At 38.1% G+C, this 17292-nt stretch overlaps 1 long non-coding RNA gene across 1 annotated transcript; it reads right to left on the minus strand.

The window, feature by feature from the left end:
• Positions 1-270: 270 nt before the first annotated feature.
• Positions 271-14365, minus strand: LOC309875648. The gene is made up of 3 exons (XR_014317064.1): positions 14296-14365; positions 12485-12576; positions 271-389 (listed from the first exon to the last, which is right to left on the minus strand). It is a non-coding gene; the product is annotated as an uncharacterized lncRNA (long non-coding RNA).
• Positions 14366-17292: the final 2927 nt, after the last annotated feature.

Here is a 17292-nt window from a genome sequence, read left to right on the forward strand (position 1 = left end):
ACAGTGAGCAGCTGCTGCTGATATACAATTGAGAACTGAAAGCTATTTAGAGAAATAATTGCTTTAGTTTCCAAGATGCTCCTGGAAATGAGATATAAATTTCTCATTATAGTCTTACCTGGCAAAATACAGTATGTTCTAAACAATAATTAAAAATTCTTAAATTAAAAATTCTTAAAGAAGGTGAGTTTGTCTTCCAGGTTTGTAATGGAGAAAAAAAAAAAAAAAAAAAAAAGTAGGAACAAACAATCTTCTTGTACAGGGGAGAATAGTAATCGTGTCCTGTTCTCTCACTGGAGTGCGAAATGGAACACCTGTGCTCGTCTTCTCTGGAATAATGCTTGGGAGCATATTCATCACCTGGGGTATTTTTCCTTGAAAAAAGGCAACTGAAAAAGGAAGAGCGAGAATCTGGATACCTTTATTTTTACAGTCCATCCCACAAAATATGATGTAGAGTGTCTTATTGCTTAAACTTCCTGATTAACTAGTGCATTTGAGTAATTCTGTTGTAAGTTTTCTCTTCTCAAATTGCTTTTAAGGGATAGTGCTTTTAAAATTCACCCAAAAGTATGAGTATCGTTCAAAAGTGTAGGCAGCTAGCATATTTCTTGCATCTTGCTATTAAAATCCCTTTTTTATTTCTAATGCTGATGATCTCCAGGTTACTTTTTCAGAATGCCAAAACTGACTTCAAACACTGTAGAGGAACACAGGTAAACACACAAAAAAATCATCATATAAATATTGACTTAAGAGTCACTTCCTAAATACTATCTAATACTGGGAATCAGGACATTGGTTAAGAGGTTACTAATTCTGAGAATTCATCTCCTGCATTTTATAGTTAAGAATTTCTTCCCTTTTTTGTACTTCACAACAAAGATTGTAACACTTGCAATCTCCCTTCTAAGTGTGGTTGCAGGACTAATAATCTTCTCTAAGGTAGTTCAGTTAAAAAACAGACTTTCCTTACATGCAACCACATTCTGAACTAACCTTATACATGCTACCATTTCTATATCAAATAAGCTTTGTAGGACGTCACCTTCTACCTTTTCTTTTTTTTATGTCCCTTTTTCCTACTACTCAAGATACGTAAAAATTGAGAACTGTGGGATTAAACCATGAGAACAAAAGACTTATTTCCAGAATTTTAACTTGCTCACACAGCTGTCCTTTTAAAAGTCCTTATTTTTAAATGAAAATCCCACAGTGACTTCCTAGCAATCCTGTCTTACACTGAGTGTTCACCCATTTTTTTTCCAGAAGTATGGCTCACTGACAGGCCTCATGGTTCTCAGCTGACATGAAAACTTGTAAGTGAAAAACATTGGTTTTGTCCAGTAAAACGTTCAGCCTTTATCTCTTAACCTGCAGTCTGAAAGCCATGCAGAGCTGGGAACGTCCTTGTGCTGCATGGAGCACAACCATTGCCCCCGCTGTTTAGCATACAGGAGTTGTAAGAACTGCTGTGTTGTCTTCCTCCATACAGTGAGCCTTTTGCGTGGTAATGGCCAAATACTGGGGCTGGCAGAGGCCTTCAGAGGCTCCTCTAGGGGGAGGACTGGCTGGGGAGGAAGCCTTAATGTGTGCTGTCTGGATTCAGTTCTTTGAGATTCCTTTAAGTGCAAATCCTGCAATATTTTTCAAATGAACCAAACCTAAAGAGGCAGAAAATCTCCATGTAGTCTAGGTAAGGTGAATATATTCTTTAAAAATGTCATCAGAAAAGCCATCTCCCACTGCAATGTATCCTGTTTCTGTGATGCTGTTTTGGAGAAGAGCGGCAACTACTCCTGTTTAGGAGTACAGCATCGATATCAGTAGATCTTAAGAGCTGTTGCTTCCCTGTGTCATATACCAAAACATAAGCAAGTTCCTGGGAAGGGGAAAAAAAAAAAATAGAGAGACAATAGTAGTACATTTAGTACATTTCTATTGGTCATTTGAGTTATGAAATCTCTTTTGATAGCTGAAATTAAACTCGTTTCCACCAATGCAGACAAATGAGATGGATGTCTCACTCATAGCCTGTCTCAAAAATTTATGGAGAAGTATTTCCTTTTGTGAGTAGTCAGTCTCCTCAGTGACTCCAAGTCTAGATAGGACAAGCAAGGTAGAAAATGTTTTGGAGTCCTGGTAAGTCTCCTTTGCCACAGCTTGATGCAAGCTATGTAATGAAAGAAAGCTAAAAGAAATGTGCAGTTATGGAAGGTTGGTCCTGAACAGGGAAAATTGAAAGGAAACTTGTTCTTAATCTAGTGACAGGAAGTTAACCTAGCAGCTCCCTGAGCTCTGGTTAGCTTGAAAATCTGTTAGTTTACCAGCTGTCAATCCTGTTCTGTAATGCCTTTGTAATTTTTTATTTTTAATCTCTCATAGTGTTGGGACATATTGCAGGGGTGCCTGCAGGGGTGGTGAGTTGCATCAGCTAACAGTGAGAAGTGTGGATGACCAGCACCTAATAGTCTGGGGCTCTTCTACCAAGGCTTTAGTAACTGGAGACAGTGAGCAGGTGGAGGCTGTTTTCACTACAACCTGACTAGGAGTGCGGAGTGTTTTGAGTGATGTTGATAGGGGGCAGAAAGCCATAAATTCACCCCTGTGCCTTGCAACCCTAGTAGCAAAACAGCATCAATTTACTTGGACCTAAAGAAGGCTCAGGAGCAGTTAATGTATTAGCAAGCTGGTCTATAATTACCCTAAGAACTAGTTTGAGGTCATTATTACTGTTACAAAATGTAATAGAAGTATTACATAAGCATAATAACAATAGTACATCTCTGAATGGTTGCAGATTGCTTCTTTTGACAGCTGTGGTAGAAAATGGATCACTGGATGGTCATGAAATGAATATTTTCCCTAATCAGAATGGAGAGCTTTATTACCCTTATAATTACTTGTTTAGCAGTCACTTATTAATTTTTTTTTTTTTTTTTTAGGTTCATGAGTAATAAAATAGGCCTGTTTATTAAATAACATTTTAATTAGGAATCATTTTTAACATGTGCCAAGTTCTTAATGTTTTCTCCCATGCAATTACTTAGATGAATGCTTGTATTTCTGATAACTTCATTGACACCATCAGCCAAACTAAGTCTCCCTGGTAGGGAGTTCATATAAAATAACAGGCTCCATATGCCTTAGCTTCTCCAAAACAAGTAATTTTCAACATACATGATAGAATATTGCTTATTCTATTTAATAGCTTTTGCAGCCTCCCCCTAGGTACTGTGTATTTACAATTTGTTTGAATTCAAATGTACTGGGTTTGCTTAGGTAAATTTCTTATTGACTGCACTGGAGAGCTTGCATTTAAACTTTTTAAAATAGAATTTCACATTTTCATGAAAATGAACATCAGATAAAATGTTGACAGATTGTTTTGCAAATATATACATACTATTTGGCCATGCATAAAACCCGTTAAAACATTATGAATGTTAATGTAACATTGAGTAAATATTTTAAGTGTTGATCTAAGAATGAAATAGTAATGATCATTCTGATTAAAAGAAAATGTCTTTCTTTTGTGTCTTTCATAAGCCTTTTTTTTTTTTTCCTCTATATGAACTTTGAATGAGAATCAGCATCTTCAGAGTGCCTGCTCATTCACAATTCAGATATTGGCATGGTTTCTTCTCTTGTCCTGAGACTGAAACTCACATTCAAGTCAAGAACAGACAGCTGTCTTTTCACTAACGTGGAACACGAACAAATGAAATCCTCTATTACATCAGCCACTATGACTAATTTTGGCATAGGAATTAGGCTAGAGAAGTATGAATTCTGGTGATAGCATGGGACCTAGAGATTCCTTGCCCAGTGCCAGCTGCTTTAGTGAGCCTTTGCTAATATATGCTCACCAGTAATTTTGTTCTGTAAATGCATACATCTTCCATGTGCTTATCTACTGCTTCCCTAGCTCTTCTGTACAGGTTAGAGGCTGTAACAAATGGCAACACGAATTGTCTTACGAGAATCTGTTTCAAACATGAGCTTGTATTTTAGTCCATTGTCATTTTTAGGAATTTCAGTTATATGTCCCTGAGATACCTGAAATTGTATCTGTTCAAGAGTCAATGTAATTTCACCAGGACAATTTAGCCACTGAGAGACATCCCTAAATAAGGGATGTCATGTGGTCCCAGCTTTTCCTTAAAACCTCTTGTATGGAATTATTCTAGTGTGTAACAGTTGACATTTCTCAGTAAACAGTGGTGTGCAATTCCTTGTTTATAAGTTTAAACTCAGTTTTGAAAGAAGTTTGAGGTGGGCTAAGTGTTCAAACTTGATTGTAAATGAGAAGTGCATTCTGTTCTGAAGTGAATGTTTTCATTCACACACAAGAATGAAGGAATTGAAGAAAAGAATAAATTGTTCTTCCCTCTGGAAAAATTCTAAAATATTTTTTCACTATATGACAATTTCAGGGATAAGATCTCCAGTTTGTGAAAAACCTACATTTATTTTATTTTTTTTTTTTTATGGATCTTACAGGGCTCAAAAGAGAGTGAACTTAGATCACATGTATACCTCATTCTATACTATGAGAACAGAAACAAACAAACAAAAAGTCCACGGGCACTTATCCAGGTAGTAGAATGTGGATAATTAAGCTTTTCAAAAAACATGGGAACTAGATCAATCTGGCTGGGGACTGGTCAGGCTTGTGGCTGCTAATTGGGTGACTTGTCTATACATCAGAGAAATGAAGCAATTTGCAGAATGGAGACATTTTCTTTGACTTTGTGCTACAGATTTTCCTTTTTCCTTAGGCTTGATTCCTTTCTCCTTTGACCTGGGATGCATTGTAGCTAGTCTTGGGTGGTCAGACTCACCAACCCATATAACTTTGCTCAAGTCTTCTCTGTTTCAATTGTATAACTTACCTGGGAGAATCTCTGGAGTCACAGCATTTTGTCTGGCCACAAATATGGTTTTCCTTTACCTTTTGCTTTGGTGCTTCTTTGACTTCCTAATCAATCGATTTCCTCAACTATGGACCCTGTTTCAAATTTATATGCCTGATTCTAGCCTTAAACCAAGTTATCAGGCCTATTCCTTCTCATCAAATTGGATCCTGCACGCATATTTGAGAAGAGTACATCAAAGCATGTAACCTGCTTTGCTAAAGGAAGGAAAAATACTCCCTTGCTCATCAGTAATGACAACAGGAGATCAGGTCAGATGGAGTCAGGGAAGCAACAGTGGAAATAAGCTGATTCTCATTCCATATAAGGACCTGGCCCTCAGCAACACTTAGGACCAAATTCAGATAAGCAAAGCCACATTAGTATATAAAGTCTGCTATAGGAGTTACTCACTGGTATCAAAGCTCTTGTCTGTGTATTGATTCTATGATACTTTATTCTTTAACATCTACATGCACTGATAATGCCTGGGGTTACACTTATTCCATTGATTTACTTTGTTAGCACCTAAGTTTCACGACTTAAAATTTGATTTGCCCCATGGAACTCAATGAAAATTTCATTGCCTTTACAAGAATTAATTTGATGTTGTAATGAATTATTCCATGGTTAAACTAGCTTCCCTCCCTGTAATTAGGCAAATCATACAAACATTTGAATGCCTGTTTGTATTCATAAACTTTGATTGTCTGTGCTGCTTTTTCCCCCCAGTTTGGTGAGCAGTGTAGCTCTAGCTTTGCAATTGGACCTGTTCTGAGAGCAGGTGGACTTGATGACTTCCTGAGACCTTCCAGCCTAAGCTGTTCTGTCGTTCGGTGGCTCTCTGTCACAAGTTTTGACCATCAGCAAACAGTTTTGAAGAAAATAGGGAACTTCAGGAGAGTAGTGCTTAGAAAGTAATTTTCAGTGAGAATTTGTTACTATATGGAATAGTGTGAGAATATGAAAGGAGAGGACCTGAGTGTACTTGCAGCTCAAGATGTGAGAGAATTTCCACTACTTGTTAATTTACATACATGTAAAACACATGTGCATTTAAACTTACATGTGCATGAAAGAATGGTTAAAAATAGCTAACAAGAGTTTGTGCTTTAGAGTTTGTGCTGTTTTTTCCTCCTGAGAGTCAACAGACAGGGTGCATTTAGTCTTCCAGTGCAGAAGTGCATGCCTTGCAGCTTCCTGGCAGACAGCAAGTACCTCCCAGCTGTGAGGTGACTGGGATGTGTGCACTTGCAGCATTTCCAGTGAAACTGTTTTTAGGGTGGTCAGCAGCAGAAAGGAACTGCCTCTTTGCCCTTTACTGGTACTCAAGGTTTGGCAGTTGAGATGATAAAAAGATGGAAGGATGGGGAGGTGAGATAACAGAAGGCAGGTAGTTGCTGAGATAATAAAATACAGTGTAATTTAATGATGAAAACTGAGCGTCTTCACTGGCCCAGCCTCTTATTTGACTTGTATCTTTGTAATGTAAACTCTTGGAGAGTGAATCCATTACTGTTTGTGTGCCCAATAGCATTTCTATGTACTAACTCAACTGAAACATGTAGTGGTAATAGAAGAATGTAGTAATAATTACTGGTTTGCAATAATGGCATGACACAGGAGAAATTCAAAGTCTTGTCTTTGCTCTCCATAGTGGAAGTTACAGGACTCGTACGGAATCACAGACTTTCTTTCCAACCCGCCCAATAAAATTACCTTTGGTTCTCACAAAAGGGTAATCCTTTGACTGGCATCACTTACAAGTGAAGATTTGATTATCTTGGTATTTCTGTGTAGTTTCTCCAGCTTATCTCATAGTAAAGGATAGTAGAATTGAGTGTGTGATTTTCATGTAGTCAGAATCTGGATTTGAGATCCACATCTGGTTCCTGGGCTTTCTGTGCCCTCACTGGAAATTCTCTCCTGGACAAAGATATTGCAGCATTGAGTTGAAATGAAAATCTTGGATTTCTTCAGACTGTTGCATGTAGAGAAATTATTGTTGTCCCTGGGCAATGCTTCCTTATTCCCAGGAGTAGGGAAAAGTCCACCATGTTCTGGTATCAACAGGGCTCTTTGAAGGCTGAACAAGGTGGAGAAGGTGGGGAACACAAGCTGGTTCTTGATAGTTGCAGCCCTTGAAATCTCCTTTGATAGTTTACTTTTACATTACGATGTCTGCTTTTTTTTTTTTTTTTTTTTTTTTTTTTCCCCTGACAAAACACAGCAGAAGTTCCTCCTCTCAGCCTGCTTCCTGCTCTCCCACACAACCTTTTATCTGACAGTCCTTGTTACAGCCAGCTATAGGAGACCTAGGCTCAAATTCCCCATCTGCCTGTAGGACGGAGCCCATACTTGCTATCAAAGGACCTTGCCAGTTGATTGAATGGCAGATATATTGACCATGCAGGGCAATGCTGTCTGTCTTGCCTATTAAAACAGCTTTATGCAAGTGGGAAAGAGGCTTGAAGCTGGATTCTGTAACTGAGTGCTTTTCACAAATTTTTCACAGTAGTGCCAGCAGGGTGCACAAGTAAATTTGAGTTTGCTCAGGCCGAGGAGGGATGTGGATGTGGATACATGGTCTGTGTGTGTGTGTTCTGACTCCTGGCTTCTAGGATAAAAGAAGGGTGCTGGCTTCTCTGGGGGAAGCACAAAATGAGGGGCTGCCACATTTAGGTGGCAGATGAGGTTCGGTTTGAGACTCCACGTTATCCTACTGAGAAACCTAAGCATGTAACTTCATACATGTCAGTTTAAGACCTTTTGTGCATCAGCTTCCTTGACAGTTGGATCTGAGGCTCTGAGGCTTGGACCCTACTTGTATCTGTGCTACTTCTTCCTCTCTGAAAAAACCTTCTGATGTGAAGATTGCCTTATCATGACAACCTCAACTCAACTGTTTGGAAATGTTCTTTAGGCGAGATAAGTTTCCTTTTTACAAGGAAAAAAAAAAAAAAGAAAAAAAAAAGAAAAAAAGAAAAAAGAAAAAGAAAGAAAAAAGAAAAAAGAAAAAAAAAAAAAAAAGGAACATTGGTGCTCTAAGGATTAATAGAAGATTTTCTACCTAATCAAGTCTAAAGGGCTGCTACCATGTCTAGCCATTCTGGTTTCAAGGACAGAGGCAAACAATGCTTGTCAAACTTGACTCTCTGAAAAGACACTAGCTTTTTCTGTGGTGGTACCCCTCAGTTTCTATTGCACTGGCTTGTCCTATTTTAAATTTGTAATGAAAGAAAAAAAATTCTAAAGCTGGTAATCATGTGCCTTCCTTGTATAAAAACACATCTTGTTTTTATCATCAGTAACCTGTACTACACAAGAGCTCTGACACATACATTTCAGGATAGATTAGGAATTGCCTGCTGCATTTACATAACATTAAAATCACTGTCTAGATACACAAAATAAAATGAATACCTTCCTGATTCTCTAGTATGGGCTTGCATAAAAACGATTTTACCTTTCTTTTTTTTTTTTTTTTTCATGAATGCAACAGCCCCTCTCTTTATTTAGTAGGTTGGAAGAGAAGGATTTGATAGCTGAATGAGGGGACACCTATGTAATTCATTTTTCTGGCAGACTTGGACAGCATGCTTACTGCATTTAAAAAAAATGGGGGGAAAAAGTGTTATGAAAAAGTGTATGGAGTGTGTGACATCTGGGCTCTATCTGACTCCCCATCATTCCTTGCAGCTGCCGGAAGCCAGCCGCTCGTCTTTCCAAACCACAGGCTCATGTGGGTAATGATATGATTTCCTCTCTCTTGTGTTTTGTGCATGTGCCTCAAGAAGAGTAACCCCCAAAACTCTCCACACCCAGTTAATCAGGACAGTAGTGGCTCCTCTCATCCTCCTGAAGTGATTCTTGCAGTGCTGGGACAAGTGGTTGGAGGCTACACCTTCTGGCCCAAGTAGAATGGTTGTCCTCATTAGCATTTTTCTTGCTTGCTTTGGGTTTTATCCTTCATCTCATTACTAAGTAGTGCCCTTACTAACTGAAAAAAGGAAGTGGAATCCATATAATCTGTTTTCAGGCTAGTATAAGATCTTTGCTATTTGACTTTTGGAGGCAAAGCATTCCCATGCCACAAGAAAAAAATCCCAAATTTAGAGATTTGCTTCATTTATCATCGGTGTTTTCTGCTGAGGACCTCTAAAATGCTACCTGTATGTCTATAAGTGTTGTAAATAATAGATTTTATATCAAGGGAATTAAGGTTACACTAATCACACGAAGTATCCATATACCTATTTCTTATGATCAGAAGTCCCATATAGTTTATTCTTCAGGTAACCGTCTTGTAGTCCACATGAAGCCTTTTCTATGGTAGCTATAAATTCCAGTGCTTTTGTGCCTATTACAAACAGGCTGTTGGTTTTAACTTTAAGAAACAATAATCTGAGTTTCACACAAAGCTGTAGATGAGAACCTGGAAACAGTGAAGGAAAGGGCAGAAAACCCATTGGATTCTTGGGGGCAAGGATTGTACTCCAGCCCTGATTTGGTTTTGCCTGCTTAAGGTATTTCAATGTAAACCTTCCAGTATTTGAAACTAGATGCTCAGGTAATAAGTGTTTGCAAACATGCTGTTATCTGGTTTTATACTGAAGAATGTATTTTGTGAGTATAAGTAGCTATATGAGTGGTAACTTGCTCATACTCATTCTGCCTTGACTCATGAGGTCTGTTTTAAAATGTGGCTCGTTGTTCCTAACCCTCTAATAAACAGCTTTATTAAATACTGTGCCCTAGCATTAAATGAGTTATGTTTGTTATATAAGATTGATATGGAATGTAGCAGAAGATATTGTTTTTAACCAAAGTTAACCAAAGTTTTAACCAAAACATTTTAATATTTAGAAGAACAACTCATCAAAGACATGTCTTTAACAAATATGTTTTTTTCTCATTTAGATTCTATCTGTTATAGACTCTAAGGGCTACCTCAAACTTAAATTTCTTAGAAAAGAAGGCCTTTTTCTCACAGGTTTTGTGATTTAAGTTTGGGCACTTGGGATTTTTGGTTTAGGTTTTTTTTTGAGAGTCCAACAGGTAAGGGAGCACTCAGAAGTGATAAAACAGTAACTGTTTAGTGCAGTATCACTCTCATCCTGCTCACAGCATATAACTATTGTCAAATAATCTGCCAAGGTGAGCACAAATCCCTATTGACAGAGTCACAAGGAACATGGAGGATTTTGAGAGCCATTCTCAGTGAGGAGAGAAGAAAGGTTCATGTTTGAAAAATGCAACTGCAGGCTGGTGAAGGCATAGTGCAAAGGTCCATTGAATGTCAGGGCTTATATTTTGATAGATTGAGAGTTTATAGGCTGGAAAAGAGTCCATAAAAATGCAAGTTTATTTATTTATTTATGATCAATTGATAGATAGAATGAATAGCTAGTGAATGAATCTAGGAAAATATTTAATTTGGTCAAAGGGGTGGGCAAGGATAATGAACTCTAAAGCCATATTCTCAAAGGATATAACAAAACATAGATGTCTTTTCTCATCCTTAGAAGAAAGAATATTACAATAATCAAGAAAAAAGGGAGGGGGTTTGAATTCGGCTGTTTTATATGTTGGATGTATAGCAAAGGTCTTTTTTAGCAATGTTCTAAAATAGGAGTTTTCAAGGACTGCCAGTAGTCTAAATGTGAAAAACACAAGAGAGTTTTGAGTTGAGGGGGAAGTTTCATGGTGACAGCCTGAGTAAAGAGGTAGGATGCTGGTTTTGTCTACTATGATTCAGAGGAAGGAATTACACCTGTTTTGGCACTGTTGAACTTGGGTTAGAGAAATATCCACAAAAACATGTTAGACGAGGCTGAAATTTCATTTTGGACAGAAAATTACTAGCCTGACATAGTCTCTCAATGATCAACATGGAAATAATTGGTAGCTGAACTTGTAATTGCAAGAACACCTTCCATCTTCACATTTGGGAGGGAATAAAAAAAAAAAAAAAAAAAAAAAAAAAGGCCTAGAACTGAGAAAGAGGGGCTTCCAAAAACTGTGACAAAGCTAGGAGGAGAACCAAGAATCAGCACTGATTCTGAAGTCATCAAGAAAAACTAGTTTATGTAAAAGGATGTGGACAGAACAAGAAGGATAAGTGAGTTCTGGCTCTGAAACTTGGCTGGGAAATGATCATTAGAGATTTTGACCAGAATAGTTGGGGGTGGTGGGAAGAATATCACTGTATCCTTGTCTATGCTGATAGCACTTCATCTGGTTTTGACCACTGTGGAAGACAGAATTTTGGGTTAGAGGATCCTTTGGTCTGACCAAGTTCATCTGTTCTTAATTTCAGTGGGAGTAAAAGGTGCAGAAACTAGATTAGATGTTCTGGGGTGCAAATGGAATACAGGAAATGTTATCGGTGCTTGCAGACAGTACACTCAGCGTGTTCAGATATGAAAGGGAAATGTAGGAGGTAGCTGGACAGGCAAGGGAAGCCAAGGGTGAGAGAGAACTGCAGAACTGGCATGGGAACCATGGGGGAGATGGTTTGTACAGAAAAGTAAAGAAGGGAGTGAAAATGGGGGTGAGGGAGATCAAGAGATGATAAGGTGGATGGAGCTACAGGGGAAACTGGAAGTATTAGAGGAAAATAATTGAAAAAATCCTGTGCCTGTAGGAGTGGTGAAGGGGAGTTGCACAACACAAAGGAAACAAAGTGGTGCTGTTGGGATTGTACAGGAGATGTTGGGCAAGTTGCAATTGTTGCATCTGTGTAAATTGTGAACTAGAAAAGCAGGGCAAAGTGCAATAAATGTCAACTGTTAGTCCTCACCCTTTTTGCTCATATAATAACAATGAAATTATATATGCAATATGAGGAATTTACACTGCGAGCACCTTGTAGTGCTTTGGCCAAACAGCCACACACAGAGGTGGCCAATTGCTTGCAGTCATCCAAATACATAAATAACATGTGATTCCCTCAGTGTTTTGCCCACTCACCCCTGGGGACTGCTGGGGGGGGTTGCCTTATCTTAAATCCTTCCTGCAACAGTAGCAGCAGCAGCAGCCAGCTTTCCCTCCACTCTGTCCCCACCTGCCTGGCCAGTTGGAGACTGGGTGCACAGTTTGCTTAGTCCTGCACAGCCTAAGAGCTCAAAAACCCAGGGTATAAAATGTTAGAGATGTCAAATCAAGAAAATTTTATGTGATCACAGAGAGATCATAGGAAGCAATGTGGTCTAAGGAGTAAGGCATCTGGCAAGGGCTGGAAGGTATGTGTTATATTTAGCTCTTCCATGGAGCAGCTTCACGTTGTTGGTAAAACAAAAACAAACAAACAAAAAAAAATCATGAAATTTGTGAGGACTATTTTCCCCAAAATGACCTAAGGAATTTAGCAATTTTGTGCCACTGTACACTGCTATTGCTTTAGATGGTCTGAAAATTCCTTCCTGGCAAAAAGCTGCAGCTTAGTATTGCACTGGTCCTAACAAGAGTACCTTAATTTGCCACAAAGAAGTCTATCAAAACTATGCAAAATCCATCCAGTTCTGAACTCAGGGAATACAAATTGTGGCATAGCCACATGCATATACCATGTGTACCCGGCAACAGTGGAAGCTGAAAATCCAGCATTCCCCCCAAGAGACAGACTCAGCAGACAGCTTCTCACTTTGGTTGCATTTTGCTGAAATAGGAGTGAAATGAGAACTTTAATTTGGGTTCTTAAGAGGATAAAAATAGCTTTTGATTATTTTACTTAGTTATGCATTTACTTATAAGGTATATTACAAGGTGTGTATGTTCAAGAATCTTTTTAGTCTCCTTCCTTAATATAGTTAATAATCTCATATAACTTTGTCTGTAAAGCACTTCTGCTCTTTAATTTATAGAAATGGCAAAATGTGGCAATGCTTCTAATACATGTTTATCTTCCTGATTCTTCATGGAACAAGAAGAAGAAGCTGGCAGAATAAACATAAGAGGTTTTGTTAGTTAGTTTTTGTGTTAGTTAGATTTTGTATATTTAAACAGTATTCTTGACTCTGTTTCCCTATGTACTTTTCCGTGAAATATTACATTTTTTTCAGACTGAGATCTACTAGGCCAAATTCTCACTCGGGGTAGATCAGACTTGCACTTTTACAATTGGTTAGTTTGCCTCGACTGAACTGTGGATTTTATTTTATGTGATGGAGCTTGTGAGTGATGACTTTGGTGGTGATGGTCTTTACTAACTAGCTGTAGCAGCAATCACAAGAACAACAAAGTGACAGGAAAATATTTTATAGTAAATAAAATATGGAAGGTGTGATTTCTGCATACATTTGGAACGATATAAGACAAAAAATCCTGGGTTCTGAAAATGCTGAGGTTCTGAAATAATGGCCAAATTCAAATGCCTCTTATTTCAAAATCAGGCTATGAGTTACAAGCAAGCAATAGTTAGGATGCAGAGACCAAATGTGTATAATCAAAGAACCATGGGATCTGCTCTATGAATGTTCATGCCTATTATTTTAACATATGCACAAAAGAATACTCCAAGAAGTTAAAAGTAACCAAAAAGCAGAGAGGTGTAAGTGGAACATTGCCTGCTTTGGCTGAATTCAGAGAGCACCATTGTCCTCTGATTAGAAACTTGGGTCATATTTGTGGATGTTTACTCTATTAGCTCAGCAATTATGAGTGATAGTATTTTCTGAACTTCAAACACAACATTCTACATGTTCAGTCTGATTTTTTTTTTAAACCCTGAGCCCCACAACTGTTGGAGGGAAGCAAGAAAAATGTTCTCATTTACTACATACCTACTTTTATTCAATTATGAGCCAAACTTTTACTCTATGTAACAATAAGTACTTATTGATTTAAGAACAAAAAGACATATCGATCCAAAGGGAAAATACACTGTACATGTTGATCAATACTTAACTTGTAGGACAAAACATCTTGATATTCACTTCAGGGCATCAATATATACATATTACTGCATGTTTGTGTCATTAAGTCAGGTAACTGGGCTAGATTTCCATCTAACGGTCTAAACTCTCTTAATGATTATTTTTCTAGTCAAATATTGGTCTCTAAAGGGAAGAAGGAGTTAGAGGACCAGAAAAAGAATTATTGTTCACCTCCCTTGAGATAAATAATACTTTTCATTAAGCTCAGCTAATGCCTATCAAGAGCCACCAGATTGATTATTTAATATAAACAGTTATAATTCTGCCAAGTAATTACCTTGGTATTTACCTGTACCAAGGTAAAATTTGAATGTAAGCATATCTGTGTGAAGATATTTAGGTGCCTAACTTTTAATTAGTTTGATGTCAATATCAGCTTGTATGGAAAGGAACTGTTTCCTTTTAATTTTCAAAGATAAAGCGCATCTAGGTTCCCAGAATACCTTTAGACACTCTGAGCAATCCGGGCATCACTGCTTCATTTCTTTCAGCCTCGTCATAAACCAGGAGTTTCTTCTTGCTGGAATTCATTGGCATAGAACTAACCATAAATTATACAAAGATAAACTAATTATGGAGTAATGGGGCAGTTGCAGTACACATTTTTTTTCTCTGACATTTCTTTTCTGTCCTATAATAGCTCTAACACTGGGTTAATCATTTTTATTTAAATGTTTTCTTTATGGCTAATTTCACCCCGATATCACTCGTCTCCATCTTGAGTCTCCTGAGGCACTTGCTATGAAGGACACACCCAGGGAAGGGGCAGGCTTGGGACAAAGAGAAGCTGTGACAGCTACATAGTTAATATTTATTCTTGACATGATCAACTCCATAATAAAAATGTATAATACATGTTGCTTCAGACCAGAATAAATTACATGGCACTCTCTTTAAACCACCTTTACAGTCTCCTCCTGCAAATAAGTCTGAAAGCTCTGGGTTCTTTCTGCATGACTTTACCCATGTGGAGCCTTTCTTAAGCCTCCACATAGCTGAAATTCATGTGTAAATTCTCATCGTCTTGTGTCTCAGTCACCTCTGCCTCATCTCTTGCCCTTGACAGATCCAAGCCTATCTTGTCCTGCTTGTAACCATTCATAGTGCTGGAATCATCATTGCTTTAGCACATGGTTTGGGGGGTTGTATTTGTTCCTGGCTTTCCCTCCTCTGGTTAATTTAATACATGTATGTTCTTTACTTACCCATACTTTTCCTGGAAGCCCTTGTATCCCTGACTGCTCCCTGCAGCCTGCTTGTTCACTTTTCAAATCAGCACTTTCTCTTTCCTCACTGGTTACCTATGGGAGTGGGAAGGAGGTGTCTGTGTGTCCCACCCTGGCTACTTTATGTTATTCCTTGAACCTGTTCATAGCTGTTATTCCTAGAAAACTTGATAACAACTGCAGTGACATTGCACTTCAAGCCCTGGCCTATTGGTTTGCCTGATAATATCTCACGTTTTCCTCTAGTTCCCTGAGCTGTGCGCAGCTTTTGGTTCTCACTTGCCTGATCTATAGGTTGTGAGTTGTCTGCACACTCTCCCACATGATGAAGTCCTAATCCCTGGGTGATACCTGCCCATTTTCAGGTTGTGAAAAAAAATATAAATAATCCTAAGTATGGCTCTTTAAAAGCCCAAGTTGTAAAAGGTTGCTTGCCTGTCAAACAGACAAGTGTGAACCTAGATGAAGGGAATAGGTATGGCGTGAATCCACTGAGGTAAGGAGCTGCACAGCAGGACTCAGATAGCCACATTGGTGTCCTCAGGCTGGCATTCGTGTGGCTATGGGCTTCCAGCTCACACCTGGCTGGTCAGCAGAGAGCAAAATGTGACAGCAGAGAAGCTCAAGCCTGCCCTGTAAACATGCCTTTATAATGGACTCCTTTACCACGCTTCATGAACTTTTCAAAATGTTTGTGGTGTCCTGTGAACCCCCTTGTGAAATAAGAAAAGTGTTAACGTTGCCATTTTCTCCAGAGAGCTATGGTTCACCCAAAACTGCACAGCAAACACTGTCCAAGCCTCTTGCTTGCAAACCAGAGCCCCAATCTCTACAGCTCTCCTTATCGCTCTTGTTTGTTATAGAAGAAAGCTCCCCCTTGGATCCCTTAACAGAAAATTTTAACTGCTATTAAACAAAAAAAAGGTTTCCAACAAGTGATAGAGATCACAACGGCAGTCTGACCACAACGGCAGTCTGACCACATACCTGTCTTCATTAGCTACACAGATAACCAAGAGAGGAGATATATACTCTCAGCTATGTTGAAATACTTTGGAACAGAAAGGCCCAAAGGTGGGTCTGTTTCCCCAGACCCAGGATGTTTGGCACATCTATGCAGCAAGAATCCAAAGCTGTAATCCCCCACTAACTATATGCAGGGAGCATAATGGACGGTCTTCTGAGCAAGCGGGGCCTGTAGAAGATGGCAGACCTCATGGAGACCAGTTTTGTTTTCTAGGGCCAAATGAGCATGCCTGTTGTAAACCTGAATTAAACTTTAGTAATATAAAGGTTTAGTGAAGGAAGATCTCTCACAGAATGAATACTATTTAATACTATAGATTCACTCATAGATATTCTTGACGCTTTCAGGCAGTTCAGAAATGGTGTTACATGATTCACATAATCAAAAAAAGCAACTTAATGTTGAACCACCATGCAGTGCAACTGTTCAGAGATACTCACTGAATAATTACCCATAATAAATTAATTTGAAACAATCAGGATTTGATATTGAGACTTTCTTCAGCAGTAAAGTTGGGTCAATCCTTCAAGTATTAGCAATGCCATTAGTTTACTTTTTCTGGAAATCAAACACAACATGGTTTTGGATCTTTCTAACCTGACTTCATTAGAGCTTTGTGATGTGAAGATATAGTCAAGAAACTCTAAAAGATGGATTTAAAAAATAATAATGAAAACACAAACCTCTATGTCCAATATACTTGTACATTAACACAACTTTCCATTGCTGTCTGCCTGCTCCTTAGTAGACAGCAATAAAATGACAGTAGGCTTGTTTCATTTCACAGTTGTCAGAAAATCCAACAGATATGTACTTTTAAGTTTTTAAATATGTCCATATTAATTTTTAGGTAGTAATCATAAAAGTCATTGAGGAAGAGGATGAACTTTCCATTTGCCAGTCAACCATCATTCTGAATTTCTAATATCTTCCTTATTAAACAATACTAAAGCCATAAAATAATAATAATAATAATAATAATAATAATAATAATAATAATAATAATAATAATAATAATAATAATAATAATAATAATAAAAAGACTTTTATCTTTTTCCTATTTCCAGCTAATTTCTCAGGTAGGATTAAATTTTGTCAGTAGTCTCTCAAGAGAAACAGCTGCAAACTCTTTTACAACTCTATTACTGAAGAAATGCCTGATGAACAATGTGGATCTTCGAATTTTG

Source organism: Aythya marila (genome assembly GCF_965140915.1).
Source record: "Aythya marila genome assembly, chromosome: 2".
Lineage (NCBI taxonomy): Eukaryota > Metazoa > Chordata > Aves > Anseriformes > Anatidae > Aythya > Aythya marila.